Source organism: Brachionichthys hirsutus, chromosome 1 (assembly GCF_040956055.1).
Source record: "Brachionichthys hirsutus isolate HB-005 chromosome 1, CSIRO-AGI_Bhir_v1, whole genome shotgun sequence".
Lineage (NCBI taxonomy): Eukaryota > Metazoa > Chordata > Actinopteri > Lophiiformes > Brachionichthyidae > Brachionichthys > Brachionichthys hirsutus.
Genome location: NC_090897.1, coordinates 5,079,544 through 5,096,754, shown reverse-complemented (window position 1 = coordinate 5,096,754; position 17,211 = coordinate 5,079,544). Strand labels below are relative to the sequence as shown.

General features: G+C 44.7%; 1 protein-coding gene across 1 annotated transcript in view; it reads left to right on the top strand.

Moving 5' to 3' along the window:
- Positions 1-17,211, top strand: part of mafa (MAF bZIP transcription factor a) — a 61,029-nt gene that overhangs the window by 27,207 nt on the left and 16,611 nt on the right. The gene's annotated exons all lie outside the window — the stretch shown is intronic.

Here is a 17,211-nt window from a genome sequence, read left to right as displayed (position 1 = left end):
GCAGGTCTGTACTCTAGTGTGCAGCCTTCAGGCAGATGCTCTTGCAGCACATTGGCCCTACTATGTACAGTAGGGCCAATGTTCTGAGTTACTCAAGGAAGAGATGTGATACTTCCTGCCGGGTCTTTGTAACACAAGAGCAACGCACATTAGAAAATAAAATCCTGATGAAGGGTTGCCGATAAACAGCGTACACGTATATCGAAGATGAAAAGGTTGTAATTTACGATAAGATTTACCTCAATTGATGGTTCTGATTTCTCCAGATCAGATGTGATCAAATCTTCTGAAATGACAAAACTAAGCTGGAGGATTCTCATTAATTTTAGGAGCTCAGACCAGTTGCCTGCTCCAAGGAACGATAATCACATGAGAATAATCGTGAGTGGAATAATCACAGCTCTGAGCCACAGCAAACAGGGATGAATAAATAAGACTGACTAAATAAATGATCGGTGATTGTTTGGCTTTAAGTGCTGTTGCTGTACCTCGGCATCCTGATTTAGTCGAAGCCTTCAGCCATCCCTCAGCAGAGCTATGGTCCTATAGCGGAAGAGAAACGGCTAAAAAGCCCCATTCTTCTTCATACCTTCAATATTCAATGAGAGCGCTAATTGCACCGTGCTGAAAGAAAGACAAAAGGGAGGGAGGAGGGAATGAGGGAGTGGATGAGAAGGAGGAGGTGGGAGGGATCTGCTGGCTAATGGTCCGTAGGGGGGGGGGGGGGGGGATAAAGGAGAGGGATAAAAAAGGGGAATTAAAAAAGTTAAGATGTATCCTCAGGAGGTTCCTTCCTCTGTGTTGTTACCTGTGCGTCTCTTAGCTATAATGCTAATGCTCATTAGCCAGTCTGTGTGATATCCGCCGAATCACGACTGTTAGCGATCGTCACCGGGAGCGTTCAGTGCGTTCACTGGTTACTCACACGCTCCTCTGTTGTCAGCCGGAATCCAAGTCAGGGCTCTTTTTTTCTTCCCCCCCCCCCCCCCCTCCCTTTTAGTTTTACCTCAAAAGTTAGTTGGAAAAAATATCTCGGAATATATTCACTCAAGGTGCACCCATTTGTGAAAAAGAAATGCAGGATGCATATGCATTAAACAGTCTTTGTATAAATAAAATGCCAGCACAGCACTTTAGTCTTCCCTCATCCTTCCTCCTCCATTTCTCTATTTAATCTTTGGCTGAGTTATAATACAATAAGTCCCTATAATCATTGGATCTCCTCCTCAGGACTTACCTGGGATAAATGAATGGCTTTAAACTGAGAGGGAGAGGAAAAACAAAGTGCAAACTCTCAATGAATAAAACTGAAAATGAAACAGTGGTAAAATATCATTGTTTAATGAGTTTTACAGCTGAATGTGCTGGCTATGGCCACAAGGGGCAGTGTGTGCAGGATGTGAATCAGGTACAAAGCTGTGGCGTCTCCTTTTCCTCTCCCCTACAGTCAGCCTGGGAAACGGCACCTGTAATACTGCTGAGAGGAGGTTTTTCTCATAAATCATACCAGAAAAAGAAAAAAATTGTTGTTTGCATTATTGAAGTGAAAGCATTACTTTGGCACAGCTTGACGCAGCATGTGCGTGCGTGTGCATGCGCGTGCGTCCACCAAATAGTCTCTGCTTGATAACAAGAAAAAGAAAAAATACTTTGTAAGATAGAAAAATGTATTTCTTATTGTTGTTTTATTTTACAAATACTGTTCTTCACACAGTAACACTGCAAATTGCTTGGCCATTCAGAAACCAGTTAAACGTGTGTGTTTGTATTGTGAAGGTGGTCACCGTGTTAACTGGAGGGTGCACATACTGGAAATGTATGCCTCTTTCTTGTGCACTCAAGTTTTTGCTGTTTTATGTTCCTGTTTTTTTACTCGAAAATTTTATAACAGCCCATTTGGTTCTATTTTTATTGATCACAGAGGCTGCCAAGCACAGGCTCAGCATGGGCTTTTCCTGAATTGCATTCTTCCTCCCATTCTTTCTCCTTTCATGTGCTCTCCTTGCAACAGCTTTATTTCCTTGGTGGTCTTTTTATTTTCATTTGTACGGCATATAAACACACAAACTACAAAATCACACACAAATTAAAGTGTTCGGTACCCAAATAAATTCAGAAATACATGATTTTCACTATTGATAGGATATAAATACGAATAATGACCCTCACTTGGCCCTCTGGTTCATTTTTATGTATGCACGTGTGTGGTCTCTGTTTGACTTGAACAAACAGAGACCCAGAACCAAGAAGGTTCTTGTGTTCTCATTTAGGCTATTTTGTCTGTCTGAATTAACAAAAAAAACTCCAAAACCACTTTGAAAATTATTTTAAATGCATGTTGTATATTAGATAACTTGAACAAAGAACGGGCAGTACAGCGGACCAGTGGTAAGCGCTAGAAGGTCACAGGTTTGAATCCGACTTGCGGCCTTTCTGTGAGGAGTTTAAATGTTCTCCCCGTGTTTGCGTGGGTTCTCTCCGCTTTCACCGGCTTCCTCCCACCACCAAAAACAAGAAAATTAGGTGAATTGATTACTCTAAATTGTTAATGGTGTGAATGATTGTCTGTCTTTGTGTGGCCCTGCGGTGAAATGCCGACTTGTCCAAGGTGCGACTGGCCTCATCAGTGCAATCCACCAGTCAATTGATCAGTCAACAGCATTCCTGCTTAAGCTTGAACCGGGTATAGTCATTGAAATTAAACCAAGTATACCATTTGCAGCTGCCAGGCTTGCTCTTGATTAATCGCTGGATGCATTTGTTTTCTTGTGTGTGATGAAAGTGCACAGACCCGTCACCAGTTGTGCTGTAACTTTACCCGGCGCTTGGGAGCCTGTTCTGGGATCTTGGCTAGTGGTCTTGTGTACTTCCAGCATTGAGCCCTTCATAACGGAGATTTTGTGAGTGCTGCACATGGCAACGCACGTCTGTATAACCGAGATCGTTCTCTAACAAGAGCAAAGTTTCCATTTTACTCCCTCGAGAAGTTAAAAAACACAAATGATCAAACGCTCCGACGGGCGTAAAAGGAAAAAGAGGAGTCGTTTGAGAAGGGCGGCGTGCGCTGGAGGAGACTTTAAAGAAAGACATAACCCTGAAGTGAACGATAGTAAACAGCTTTCTGGAGGGTTTCTAGAGAGGCTGCAGATGAGTGGTATGAGAAACTACCTGCTTTTGTTATCTTAACACCCAGCGGCGTGCGAGAGACAACCATGAAACACCCGGATCCTCCGTTGTCACGAGTGGTCTCTACTGATGTGAATGGATGCTCGCAGTGACATGCTTAGTGGAGTGAGAGTGTGCTGGGTCCCGGGCCTGGCAGCTTTATGAGTCCAGGGGGACCATAAAGACACAGGCTTTGCAGGCCCTCAGCTGCTCCCTGGGTTAGGGTTAGAAAAGCACAGGAGGACGGGGACAGGATGCTTGCACGGTCAGAGTTCATTCTTATCTAAGCCGTGTCTTTCCATTCACGGTAGCACGAGTGAAAGTGGGATCACTCTGCAAACAACTGAAGGTCGGATGCACAGATGCGCAGAAAGTTGCACACACTAGCACACAAACCTGCTTCTTGAAAAGGCAACACTTTAACTCCGAAGTCACATACAAGTGGGAAGTAGAATTACCTCGGTCCATTGGATGTGTGCAGACACATGCATGGACACACTGGAAGAAGACATGTCTTCCTGCTTGTGACATACCTGTGGCGTGTCTCTGACAGATGGATGGGTCGGTGTTTGTGTTAGCATTTAGATGACAGGAGGAAGCTCTGGGAGAGCTGTATCAGTGTTTAGACAGATACTACTGGACCCGAATAACACGCGCTATCCCCGGGCCATCAGGACAAGCAAAGCAGAGATCACAAAAAAGAAACTTTCTCAGATGCCATGTTTTTATGTACCGTAATAATGGCAGTTTTAAATGCAAAATAATTGAAGAGATGGTTAGTTTCATCGTGTCTCTTGTTTTAGATTGGAAATTAAACAGATTATTATTTTTTTTCATATGTGTTTGCCTCTCCTCATCCCCCCCATTGTGATTGGAGGTGGCCCACTTGGCAGGAAACGAATTAGTGTTTTACAGCATAATTTCCATCGTCTCATCCTCCTCGTGATAATGAGTTAATGGGACCAAGTTGCAGAGAAGACAGCGACGGAACGAAGAGCACAGGCGCATTTAGACACAATTGGAGCACACACACACACACCTATATATATACACACATATATATATATATATACACACACGCACACACACATACCTATATATATATACACACACACATACCTATATATAGAGATACACATACATACACAGGCCTCCAAGAGCATCTGTTTCTACCGAGTCTCTGAATCTGCAAGGCACCACGCACACACTCACTCACACACCTATATGTGTTACATACAGAATGTTCTATCGATTAAATGCAGATATCTTATATAAATCTTACATTCTGTGCTGAAAGGCATCCTGTTGTGACATTTTACAGCAAAGCCATGTTTAAATAAATACAATACAACTGGCCGAGCGAAACGGCAGAGGATGTGTGAGTCAACGCCAGTCACAGCAGTACAATCACACACTATTTTTCGGGCGTGTGAGCAAGCGAGCGAGCGTACCCCACACAACCTTTGACAGTAAAGGGTGAATCATCACATCACACTTTTCCTCCCTCATGAGCACAGTACAGGGTCAGCCTTGTTTTCTAGTGATGTGTGTCAGCCACACTTCATCCTCCTTTTCTCTTCTCTATGTCAACCCCGCTTTTCGCTGTCCCTGTCATGCTCTCAGCTCAGCGCAACGAAACGAAGAAGATTCAAGCAGCTTCAAGTTTGAGTGCATTCAAAACAAAATCATCTTTGGGTTTGCATTTGTTTCAGAGATGACTTTCATTTGACATTTCATACATTTATCTTGATTGTGATCAGGTTCTCTTTTTATATTACACTATTTATTTATCTGCATCTACAGCAGTGATAAGTTGAAATGTTCGTTTCTATATTACACTTATCAAGATCAGCCTCAGAGCCTCTGCCAGGCCTCTAAAATGCTCCTGAGGCCATTTGAGGGGGGGCTCCAAAGAAAGCCTGTGGTAAAAGCGGTTACATTGAGGTTCACAGGCGTGTGCGTGTGATGGATTGCATTTATGTATGTGTTCTCCTGTGCAAACCCTACATCCTGAGGGGGGGGGGGGGGGGGGGAGACAGAGAGGTAGGATGTGAAGTTTCTGTTGCCACAGATAGCGTATCATTTCTCACCACCTGAAAATTCACCAGAATGCAGCTACTGATGCTGTGCAAATGAAAACACGGAACAGGGATTCGGAACATCTAAAACGCCTGCTGACATGCTCTGCTGAGCGAGCTTACATAATGAATGTTACCTTTCAGCACACTGTCTTGACAATGAATTACCTGGATTTTGTGCAGCAGTACACGGTGACCAAGGCTTTCTGCTGTTAGAGACAAACCATCCATGTGTGTGGGTGTGCTGCCTTTGGTGTCATGTGCAATATTTTGGGGTGGGAGTATGGGAAGGTGTTTTATTAATACTTATATTGTTTTGACATCCTTAAATGTGTGTGCCTTGGAGGTAAACCGGTTTCAGGCCCGTAAAAAATGTTGATGAGAATCAGGATGGAGTGCAGTATTTTATTACTCACAATCTAAGCATCGCAAGTTGTTTAGTTGCGAGTCAGCCTTTGTATAAGTAGATGTATACGATTAAATGTGTGTAAATAATGCAGAAGTGATAAGAAAGGGGGAAAAAAATCAATGCTGCGATGTTGTGGCCCGAGTAGTTGCAAAATAAAACATAAACTCACTTGGATGAATGAGAAAGAATAATCACCGCTTTTATGACCAAAATATGACCACAGGCACTTTTCTGTTTCTTTGATACTCGGGTTACAGCAGATGGTCAATATTGAGATTTTGCTGGTGCACTTGATCTGTCACGCTGCAGAGAAAACGACACCTGTGATCAGCTTTAACAGCATCATATTTATATCCAGGTTTCATTTAAAGAAGAAGTGTGATTACTCGCTGAGAGTCTAGAGCGTACCCTTGAATGTCTTATTCCTTGTCTTACAGTCACGCTTGTTTTCCTAGCACGACTGTCAAGTGTCAGCCTAAGCTTCCGAGCACTGCGGAAAGAACGGTATCTATATCTGTTCCTTCCTGCCTTGCTCTATAGCAGGCACCCATATCTGACCAGATGCCCCCTCCCCGTCATTGTCCTCTCTACACCAATATCTCTGTCAGCTTCAGAATGAAAGGCTGCTTCCTGTCTGGTTTATCCAAGCAGTGACAGGATCCCATAGGTCAAACTTGACTTAACTTAATTAATCCCACATAATTAAAATCAGAAACAGAAAATGGCAAAGTGAAGTTGGTTTCATATTGGAGTATACTTGCTTTGCGCAAACGTAGGTTTTTCGAAAATTAAAAATAGTTTAAGGTTTCAGTCGCCTCTTGGGTACAACCATCATCTTTAACTCACTCTTTGAGAGATGTTTTCTATTTGACTGTCTCTTCAGCCCGCCTCCTTATTCTTGCCTACTCTAAACCGCTACCCTCCCACACACAGCGCTGCAGCACAGCAGATGAAGGGTGAGACGAAAAGTAAAAAAAAATGTAAAAAAGACAGGCCTCCGTCGGCTTAGTTACAGCGGCAGTCACACACAGCTAGTAGGCGCTAGGACTCATGCTGAGTCTGAGGACGGAAGACGTGAGCTCGGGCAAAGCTCCCGCTCCTGAGTTGTGATGCTTCATGTCTGTTCTGCTGTTACGCATCCAAAGCTGAACGAGCCGACAGAGTATCTGTCGGGAATCTCTTGATGAGTGAGTAATAAACAAAGTAAAGGTGAAGGAAGGGAAGTAGTTTGGGCATCTCTGTGGGAGCGCACGAGGGAAAGCAGTGGGTATATGAGCACGGATGAAGCGACGAGGCTATGAAGGATGTGCAGACGGCGCGGCAGACCACTGAGTGTCCGTGAAAGCGAGCGTAGCTCCGTCTCCGTCAGCCTTAATAGAAACACGCACAAGCCCATTATGGAAAGGTGTTTGAGAATAAATCATCTAAGAGGCCCCCTTTCAAAGCATTACCCTGTCAAACCTAATCTAACCCACCTCCGTCTACCCCCCCCAACCCTCTCCCTTACTGAGCAAAGCCATTTGCCGCCTCAGGCAAGGGCTGGGAACATAAGAGCAAAGTCAGAGCAGAGCCAAAGATTTAAGTCACCGCCTCAAAGCCTCCTCTCAGGATGCGGAGCGACGCAGTCGGCGGTTAAACCCAAAAATAAGTGTTTCGCACAATTTTGAGATGAACCCAGAAAAATGATGTTCAAGAAGAAGAACAAGATGGGAAAACAAGCTAATAGTGTTTGATGTGACCACTGATGCAGGAAACATGGATGAGAACTGCCTTCCTCATGTCTCCTCTGTGTCTGTCACACAGTGTGGTTTTCACCACAAGACGCATACCCTATCCTTTTGGGAGCCACAGGGCAAACCTTCTATGGCAGTGGGGCAAAGCAACGAGCAGGCCTGCTGTGGGTCCTGACTGTGAGAAAGGCGCTTGGGAGAAGCGGCGTGACGGCAGCTTCACTGAGGGTGCTGCTCGTCTCTACATGCACAGAAGCTCGCCTCTTGAGATCAGGCCTTTCATCAATTCTGTTGAGTCCAATAAGCATAAATATGTGATTATTTTTAATTCTAGCTGCCTTTTTTTGGAATTAAGGTTGTAATAACTTGGCTCGAGAAGGGCTCTGTGCAATTTTGCACTTCCGTTCGCACTTGAGGACGCGCACCATTGATCGGTTGGCTACGGGGCAATGAGCATTGTGTTTTTTGGTGTGGTTTTTTTTCATGGCTCCCTCCAGTGCTGAAGCAGGCCGATGCTTTGTGAGACAGCTCGGCCCGCTGACTGACAGCGCTGGATAAGGGATAGTGTGTCTCCCCTCAGTGCCAGCACAGCGAGAAGTGATAAACAGTGGCAACTTGATCCAGAGACAAGAGACGCCTCTGCCTCCGACAGAGTTCAAACTTAATGCACTTCTATTCTTCTTAGCCAAGTTCAGATCATCCTTGCTCAACCCCTCCGAGCATGGTGTGCTCTCCGCAGTTTTTTTTTTTTTTTTTTTGGGACCTCTTCTGTTTCATTCTTTACTTCGCTGGTCTATCTCATCCTCAGTCTGACAGACCATAATAATTTCAACCTGTCTGCTACCTTAGAGCTGGCCTTTCAGCCTCCCATTATTCAGTTTTCCTATAGCGCCAACAGGACCTGAACATTTTCCCCAGTCTGGAATATTTATGGAAAGTTTGTTTTATCTGTTTTTATTTTTTATTTTATTACTGCTCTCGTGCAAATGGGCCCCCATAGATTCCCTAGTCCCTGCCCTTGCAGTAATGGCAATGTAAACATTGGAAAGTAATTTGAATTCTAACAAAGTGGAGATTAGCTGGTGACAGTTTGTGGCATGGACGATTATTTCTAAAATAATCCTGTTTTGATATGCATCTGCGTCCCGGCAGGAATTTTCAATTTGTTTTCCCATTGCTGCATGTAAACAAGGTCTAGTGTCTCCTTATCAAGGCGACGCACGGACAAGAAGAGGGCGTATGGCTGCCTGCCTGCCCCTCGTCCTTTTTCCATCTCCTCCCCACACAACCTGTCTCCTCCACCCTTCATCTGGTTAGAGGTGCTGAGCAGCTGCGCTTGTCTGGGTTTCAACAAGTCTCTTTATCAAGAGCAGGTTGTGGGTTTTATGTCTGTTCCTGCAAGTCATTTGCAAACATGAAGTCCTCAAAACGCACCCCTGAATATGTTCTGCTTGAGGGGTTCTGCCCATTCCGCGTCTGAATAGGTAAATATGCAGCCTGGCAAAATAGCTCCCCATCTGCCAAAGGAGCCATTCTACCAACAGGCCTGCGGCCTGTGATAAATGTTTACACTTTTTATTGTCAACTAGGAGTTATGGAAATAATCAGCTTTTTATTTAAATTAGTTGGATTTGAAAAAAAAAGTCACTTTCATTTAGTTACAGATTTCATTAAAATATGATTGAAAAATACAGTTTCATAATAATTCATTGTCACGTGTGTGATTTGGCTCTGCTGGAGATGTTCATCTATTTCCCATGGTGCCTGTGGAGGTGGTGAAGACACAGGAAGTTCAGAGCAGCAAGATACCAGCTGCTTGCATCCCTGTTCTTTCATGAGGAGAGAAAGCTGGAGCGCTATTTATTTATCACTGATTGATTGTTCCTGCCTGAAGCTAATCAGCATGTAGGCTGTTGTGTCTTAATGTTTATGGGGATTATGGGAGGATAAACACGGTAATCCCCGAAGTTGTGCAGGACTTCCAATTATCACGCTGGTTCACCGAAATAAGGTCACCACAGATTTGACCGATTAATACAATTTAATCCAGCCACTATCCCTCCACTGTTAATTTCATTTAAGGTAAACCCGACTTTAGAGGGAGATCAGAATCCACAGGAAGCCTTCTTAAAGTCATCGGTGGCTCATCTTTGCTGTATATTGGGTTGTGACTGGAGCTGACCAGCTAGGTTAGGCTGTGGTCAGCGCTGTGACGGAGGCAGGCTTCCTTACAGATAGAGATAACAGGCAGAGGTGAGTGTCTAGTCCATGCTGACATGTCCGGATCGATTAAGGATGGATCACTTACTTACACTCATAGAGGCGTAGAGCGGTGATGGTCCTGACTGAACTGTGCCTTTGCCCAGATTATAGCATACATAATTTGTCATTGTCATAGGTTCTTTGGTACAATCGGATCCATTCATACAAAGTTACATAAAGAAGTGTGTACAAAACTTTTGGCAAAAAGTAGCCCTGCAAACTCTGATTGACAAAGACCATATGATTGATAAACCTCCTTTTTCCACACCATTAAGGAAGTGAGAAAAGAGGGTGTGGAGTGGCCTGGCTCTCACTGCTAGTCACCTCCATATCCTACCCTCATTAATCTACTCTAATACATTCACTGCTAAGAGCCGCTTTCCCAGGGAAGCGCAAGCAGGCTTTAAATTACAATACAGAGGAGTGGAATCATTACTACCTTTAATGTTCCCAATCTAATTGAGGCATTAATTTAAGTAGAGTCTCCAGTGAGGATTATTCATAACTGCTTTTTAATTTGGAAGGGTGATGAGTAGAAATATTCCTCAGATCAGAAGCAAAGTTTCTCTTCAGGTTTCTCCTTTTGCTGCTTTTCAAAGGCTCTCGCCTTTTTGCAGGCTGGAGTAGGAGGATGCACTCGGAGGACTTGTTTCCTGTTATTTTAACAAACACCACAGTGCAGCTCCTTTGGTGTGTTTCATTTCCATTTAAAGCCGGACTGTGTTCTCCAGCACAACATGAGTCCTGTACAGACAAATGAAAATCATTACGTCTAGGCAAACTGGACTTACCCCTGGTCCCTTGGCTTAATCAAGCCAAACAGGAGAATCCGATTCTGTACTTAGCGCCGCTGTTACCTATTAAGAAATGATTTGCTGTATTGTTGTTGTTTTTCCACACATAAATGTCAGAGACTTAATGTCTATATTTTGAACATGGCTCCTCTGCAGAATAAGTCCCCATAACTTATCATTATTTCAGGCACAGCTCTGTTACATAAGAAGGGACAGGGTGGCATCGCAGAAAGAGCTGTACCTGCAAACTGATGTCAAAATGAAGAAATCAGCAGCGTGACACAGGAGATTTCAGCTATAATTGCCAACAAGTAAGACAGGCTTTTGACGGTACGAGTGGCTGTCCCTAAATGATCTGCCAATGAGTCTCTGGCGGTAAAGCATAAACGGCTGATTGAAACACGGCTTTACTGTTCTGCCTGGGTGAACACGATGAAACGATGATGTGCAGAGATCCTGAGGACAATGGGCACGTTAGAGTCTGAGGCCTTCGGCGAACCGCCCTCTCTCTCTATTCTGGTATTGCACAAATGTATTACATCCATAGCCATTGACAAGGAGCTCTTCAGCGGCTTCAATGCTAAGCTTAAAAAGGAAAACCTTAACAAAACAAAAGTGTTTAATATTTGCATAGTTCAGCTCAGCAAGGGGGGGAGGAGGGGGTATTCGAGTTGGAACTCCAGAGTGAAAGCAGGGTAGCCAAATTTGGCCAAAGGAGAAAAATATGTCACCCGTGAGACAGTAATTTGATTGTTTGGACTCTCAAAAACATGCAACCCAACAAGAGTGCTTTGGGGACAAGTGCACACGCTTACATGCATATCAAAACACACATGCACGCGGATTACGCTCTGAGGGAGTTGAGTCACACCGATACTGCTGAAGTCCCCGCCCCCGTGGCAGTAGAACCAGGCAGGGCATGCCATCTGGAGCTGGGCGGGAGGGTTTGTCAGAGGGTGTTGGTACATACTTCGACCGTGTGGCTGACCATCTGGCTTGGCATACTGTGTATCAAACTTTGAGCAGAAATCCAAGAGAGAGGAAGATGGATGGATAGAGACATCTAAGTAGATAGCTGTAGGGTTAAAAGCAGCCAGAGCTCAGTGGCACTATTTTGATGTATGCATTCTGCATCTCTCTCTCTCTGCTGAGAAAGTCAATTCAGTCCATTTTTGAAACTGCTGCATAATCTCTTGCTGTCTTTAATATTTAAAAACTCTTTTTATTTTTATTTTTTAGCTTAAAGATTCTCGGACAGGGACAAAGTAGGGACACATTTTAGCATTACCTACAGCCCAAAGTGTCGCCTTTATTGACTTGCTTTGTCTGACAGAACAGACAAACTATTTTACTACTTAAAATATATGTTGGAAGCTTCAACCAGTAAGTTTTGCGCATTTTTTCTTCGGAAAATTAGTTACCGGTAAGTGAGCAGAAGAAAACAATCAACTTTATATCTTTATAACTTTATATCAGCCCCTTGCTTGATTTTTTCAACTGTAGGAATGTAGATTGTGTCAAATCAATTTTTGATTTACACATCCCAGCATCACAAATTTGTCTCTGAGGGCTTTACAATCTGCATATGAGCGTAAAAACACACTATCCTTAAAATCCGATTCAAAGGAATAGTCCCACCCCCTGTCCCCACCAAATATATTTCAGCAGGCAGCAATCAGGAAACCTCAGGAAGCAAAGCAGAAGGAAGGTTTCTTCTGCCAGGGATAAAGAGCGAGAGAGAGGTGGCAGCAGTAGGAAAAAAGATGAAAAGATAGAAAAATGGGGATTTTATCTTTAAAGCAGATGTGTGGCCTGGCTCACATCTGCATTAAGCCAAGTGAGGTATCCACTTCCCCTTAATATTTTATAGTTCCTTCAAAGAGGTCCTGCAGCAAGCACTAAGTCTCTGTATGGGTGTGGTGCAATAATTCCTACACAGTATCCTGTACCTGTATAGAGTTACCCATCTCTCCTTTTCTGATCTCCTTCCTTGCACGCTTTCACTCCCCATAGCAGCAACTGTGTTTGTCAACCCTGAACCCATGAACAGCGTTCACTCAAAGCACAGCCAGGGAACATACAACCTATGGCTCTGTAGACTTTGTTTGAAGAGATGAAAAAGGAAAGAAGAATATTGTATGGTTTGTATTTACATGGGTGGTGAATTCCTGACCAGTCGGAACGCCTAACAGATGGGTTGAATCCGGTGTAGCTTTAACTTCAAAGCTGGGAAATGGACTTAGAGTTCCTTAACACATCATGAATATTGCAAGATTGTAAAGTCACTCTGTTGTGGAACAAATACACTTTTGAAGAGCTCCGCCACACCTCCTTCCGACCCCAACTTACGGTAGTCGAGCCAATTGGCAATCCATTAACTATTTAAATGCACAGAGGGATGTGAGAAGTAGTGGCCTAGCATTTTAATGAAAGCCAGAGCAGACTGGCTCCTGACTGGACCACTCTGCTTCTGATTACCATCGCAGAGCGATCTGGATTTGATTAAAATTACGGCAATATTTTCGCCTTATTTTGAGTCTGTGCATGCATGGTCTCTTCTCACTAACGTGCTGCAGAGCCTTCCTGGCAACTCCGTTTTTATGCCTGCAAATGAAGACAGTGACAAAGTGCTACACAATCTAAATAAGTGTCATCTATCCATCCCAGTTCCCCTGAGGGAACTCTCACTTATCCAGCCATCACAGTCTTATCTTCAGCAGTGCCGAGAAAGGAACACCCAGGCTAAGGCCCTGTCAAATTCTGCCTCACAGGGTTAAAAAATGTAATCATCTGTTCCTTGTAAGATTTGCTAAAAATGTCATTCAGATCCATCCATAGCTTTTTGCTAACAGTCAAACAGACAGACAGACAAAACAACGCCGGCCAAAACATAACATCCTCGGCGGAGGTAATATAAAAAAGAAATGTCAGCAAGTATTGTCCACAGAGATATTTTAAAACCCTCAAGCAGGGTGCGAAGTGGCTGAGGCTGGTGTAGAAGGCATGCGTCTGTAAACACACATGTATATTTTCACATCTCTCTCTTCAGACACAAGCTCTCTGCAGCAGAGTCAATAAACTGTTTGTTTTAAATGCCTCTCGCTCTCTCTTTCATTCACCCTGTGTACTCCTCGCTTAGCGACGTGTACTTGTGATATGAAATGCTTTTCTCTCTCTCGCTTTCTCTCCGCTCTTCTGCAGCAATGCTCAGTCTCGCGCTGCCGCGCAACAGGAAGCCGCTTAGAGTGAAGTCCCCGCTATTGTTCCAGTCTGTTTCTCTCAAAAAGCTTTAATCGCTCCTACTAAGCGCTCTGCCAGGGGACAAACAAAGATTTGTTGATAGTTCACTGCTAAAAAATAGCACCCTGGAGGGTTGAACGCTTAACATGTCAAACATATAATAAAGTTTAAATGACAACATGGTCGTATGCCATGACAGGGACACCGCAGCGTCCTTTTTGGCTATCTAAGGGTCATAGCTTGAGCTTTCCTTTCTTATTGCTTCCATTTATTGGCAGTATGGACACTGTTGATTCATAGACCCTGGAAAATAAAAATATGAATTAGTGATGAGTGTCGTTATGTGAGAATGAAACTTCTTTCTCCATCATTGGTGTTGATGGAGATGTTTTATCTTTATGGACATAATCTCTAGGCGCAACCAGGGGGCCAGGTTTGGGGAACCACAGGATTTCATCTCTTCTTTTTGCGGACAAACTTTTCCTGTTGGCTTCTTCGAGCCTGAACCGCCAGCGTGTACTGGAGTGGTTGGCAGCAGAGTGTGAAGCGAGTAAATCCTCGGCCATGGTTCTCAATCGGAAAAAAGTGTTTTGCCCTTTCCGGGACGGTGGGGAGTCTTTGTCCCAAGTGGAGGAGTTCAAGTATCTTGGGCTCTTGTTCACGAGTGGGGGAAGGATGGAGTGTGAGATTGACAGACAGATCGGTGGAGCAGCTTTTGTCAGAGTTTTATCGGTCTGTCGTGGTGAAGAAGGAGCTGACCCGAAAGGTGAAGCTCTCGATTTACCGGTCAGCCTATGACTACTCTCATGGATGGTCATGAGCTTTGGGTCGAAATGAGTTTCCTCCGCATTGTGGCTAGGCACACCCTTAGAGACAGGGTGAGGGGCTCAGAGTAGAGTCACTGCACCTCCACATCTCGAGGAGTCAGCTGAAGTGGCTGGGAGCAGCTATTTTGGATGCCCCCTGGACGCCTCCCTGAGGAGGTGTACCGTGCATGTCCCACTGGGAGGAGGCCTCGGGGAAGACCTAGGACACGCTGGAGACACCCTGTCTCTCGGAAGGCGTGGGAACGCCACGAGATTCCCCTGGAAGAGCTGGTGGGGAGGTGGCTGGGGAGAGGGAAGTCTGGAAATCCCTGCTGAGACTGTTTTTGACGTCCCAATGTGTAAGTGTCAGTGCATGTGAGCTTTTATCCAGCAGATACATAAATGGTCAGATGGGCTCAAGTGGCCTTAAAGGTGCCTCCTCATGCTTAGAGCCTACATCGTGACCCTGGATAGCCTGCCTTTAGATAATCAATGGACATCAGTTAATTGGCATGTCCCAAAGTCAGTTACCACAGTTTTACTTTGTGTGTGTGTGTGGGGGGGGGGGGGGGGGGGGGGGTCTTTTAAGAGGATTACAGAGACCAGATGTCTGTGTGTTTAGCTTTGGATTTAACCAAGACAAGTTCAGGTCAGACTGGTAGGAATGAGCATCCAAAACACACACATACACACCCGCACTCACCCGCACACACATATGGATTTTGTTCTGTTATCAGCCATGCTAGTTACAATAATAAAAAAACATCAGTTGTACAGTTTAGTGCGCCTTCTTGTGATAGAGAAAGGTGCTATTGAAGATGCACTGGTTCAACAGAGGGCAGAGTAGATTATGTTTTTTTTTGTGCGGATGAAGTACCTCCTCGGGTTTCTGCGTTACAGTCTCTGTCTTGTTGGGGAAATGGAGGTGAAGATTGATCTGTACCTGCTCACCTGAGCAGCATGTAGCCATGTGCCTGTCCTCCCAGAGTCGGGGGGGGAGAGACAGAGAGAGACATTTTAAATGTATAACTGCAGCAGTTGAGAGGCCTCCGCACAGGATATTACAGATGGGCTCCCCATTTAAAACCCCAAACCTCCAACCATCCACTTTACAACATCCATCATGGAGCCCTCCTGTCCCCTCTGCGTGATGAGGGATGTGGCTGAGTACAGAACGAGTTGCCACAAAGGCTTTGGGACTGCAGCTACCTCTTGGGGCCTATACCTGAGACTGTAGGCATCCGGCTGTAGTAGGCTTTTGTCAGTCTGTCACCATGTCTTTTCTCTGTGACTTATGTCCCCTCAGGCATCTTTGGGTCTCTATTACCTCTGAGTGTATTATGGGAATGTCAAGACCGCCCGGTGTGGAGAGTGTGTTTCTCAGATTGATGGGCAGAGGGCTGACTGTGACCCGGCTGACTTTCACTCTTACTAGGGACAGATTTACATGGTGCACATTTTTGTCCATTAAGGGAGAGAAGAGGAAAGGTCTCTGGATGCGTGTGAGAGGGGATGGTTTTGGTTATTTATATCCATTGAAGTTTTGTATCTGCTTATTCGTGCAGATACAATACAGATTTGTTAGGTATTACTTTAACATGGTTAAGTGTGATATTTTTTCCCCTCAGACTTCTTAAATTTACAGCAATGACTTTTATTAAAGGTGCACAACCCTAATGAGAATCTATCCACATTTTTTTTTCTACATCAGGATCTCACGTTGAGGTGATAGGAAGATGAAACACAGTATTTGGTGAAATGATATGTATTATTGTGCATTTACAATCAGATAATGTGCAGCTGTCATTTTTGACTGAGAACACCGGACAGGTTCATGTGAAAGGAACACAAGAGGATGTTTTAACCTGGATTCTTCCTACGCATTTGCACACATCTATTTGTCAGGTCAATGGGTCAAGGTGGGTGGTCTGTGTATATCTGTGTATTTTTCTGGGGCTTTGTAATCACTTGTCCTGTCTCTCTATGGGTTTTCTGCTTGTATTGGAGCTGACAGTTTGTCGGTGGAGGGAGAGCTCTGAACCTGAGGGCTCCTCTCACTGCTTCTTCAGAACAGGGGGGACTGCCTCTAAACAAACATTTACTGCTGGTAAAGACAGGGTCGGCGCCTAACGATGTAGGTCAGCAGGGCTTTTTACAGCAGGGCCTTTATGGAGACGGATGCCAGGGATGGACAAATAGCAGGACGTTAGCTGTCAGCAGCACCGACAGGAGCCAGATCTGACTACACTGCAGTGTCTGTTTGCAGGTGGACAGGATGACGCTCATAAAAGTGGAGACTGTTATCTTCCGTGGCCCGGGTGTGTTTGTGCCCCAGCCAAGGCTGCCCAGAATGAAACTCCGGCAGAACTGTCCAAGCCAGAGTCAGACTGCACTCCATCCGATCATTTGCAGTGCATCCTCCTTTCTGCACTGACGACAGGGCTCAATTATAGCACTGCACCGCGCCGCCATGGGCATCTTCATAGCGCACGCCACCACACATGATTTGTCAACACAGTTAATACATCTTTCAGGGAGAGTGTAATGTAATGCTGTGATTTTTTCTGACAGCATAATCAGTTCATCCAACAAGGTTTTATTTGGTGACAGCACTGAGGGTCTCTCTCTCTATCTCTCTCTGCCCGAGGAGCTGCGCTCTCCACATGCTCACACCTTTAACGACTTCTTAAATGTCACAGAATGTCAGGCAGAGGGATAAAAGCAGAG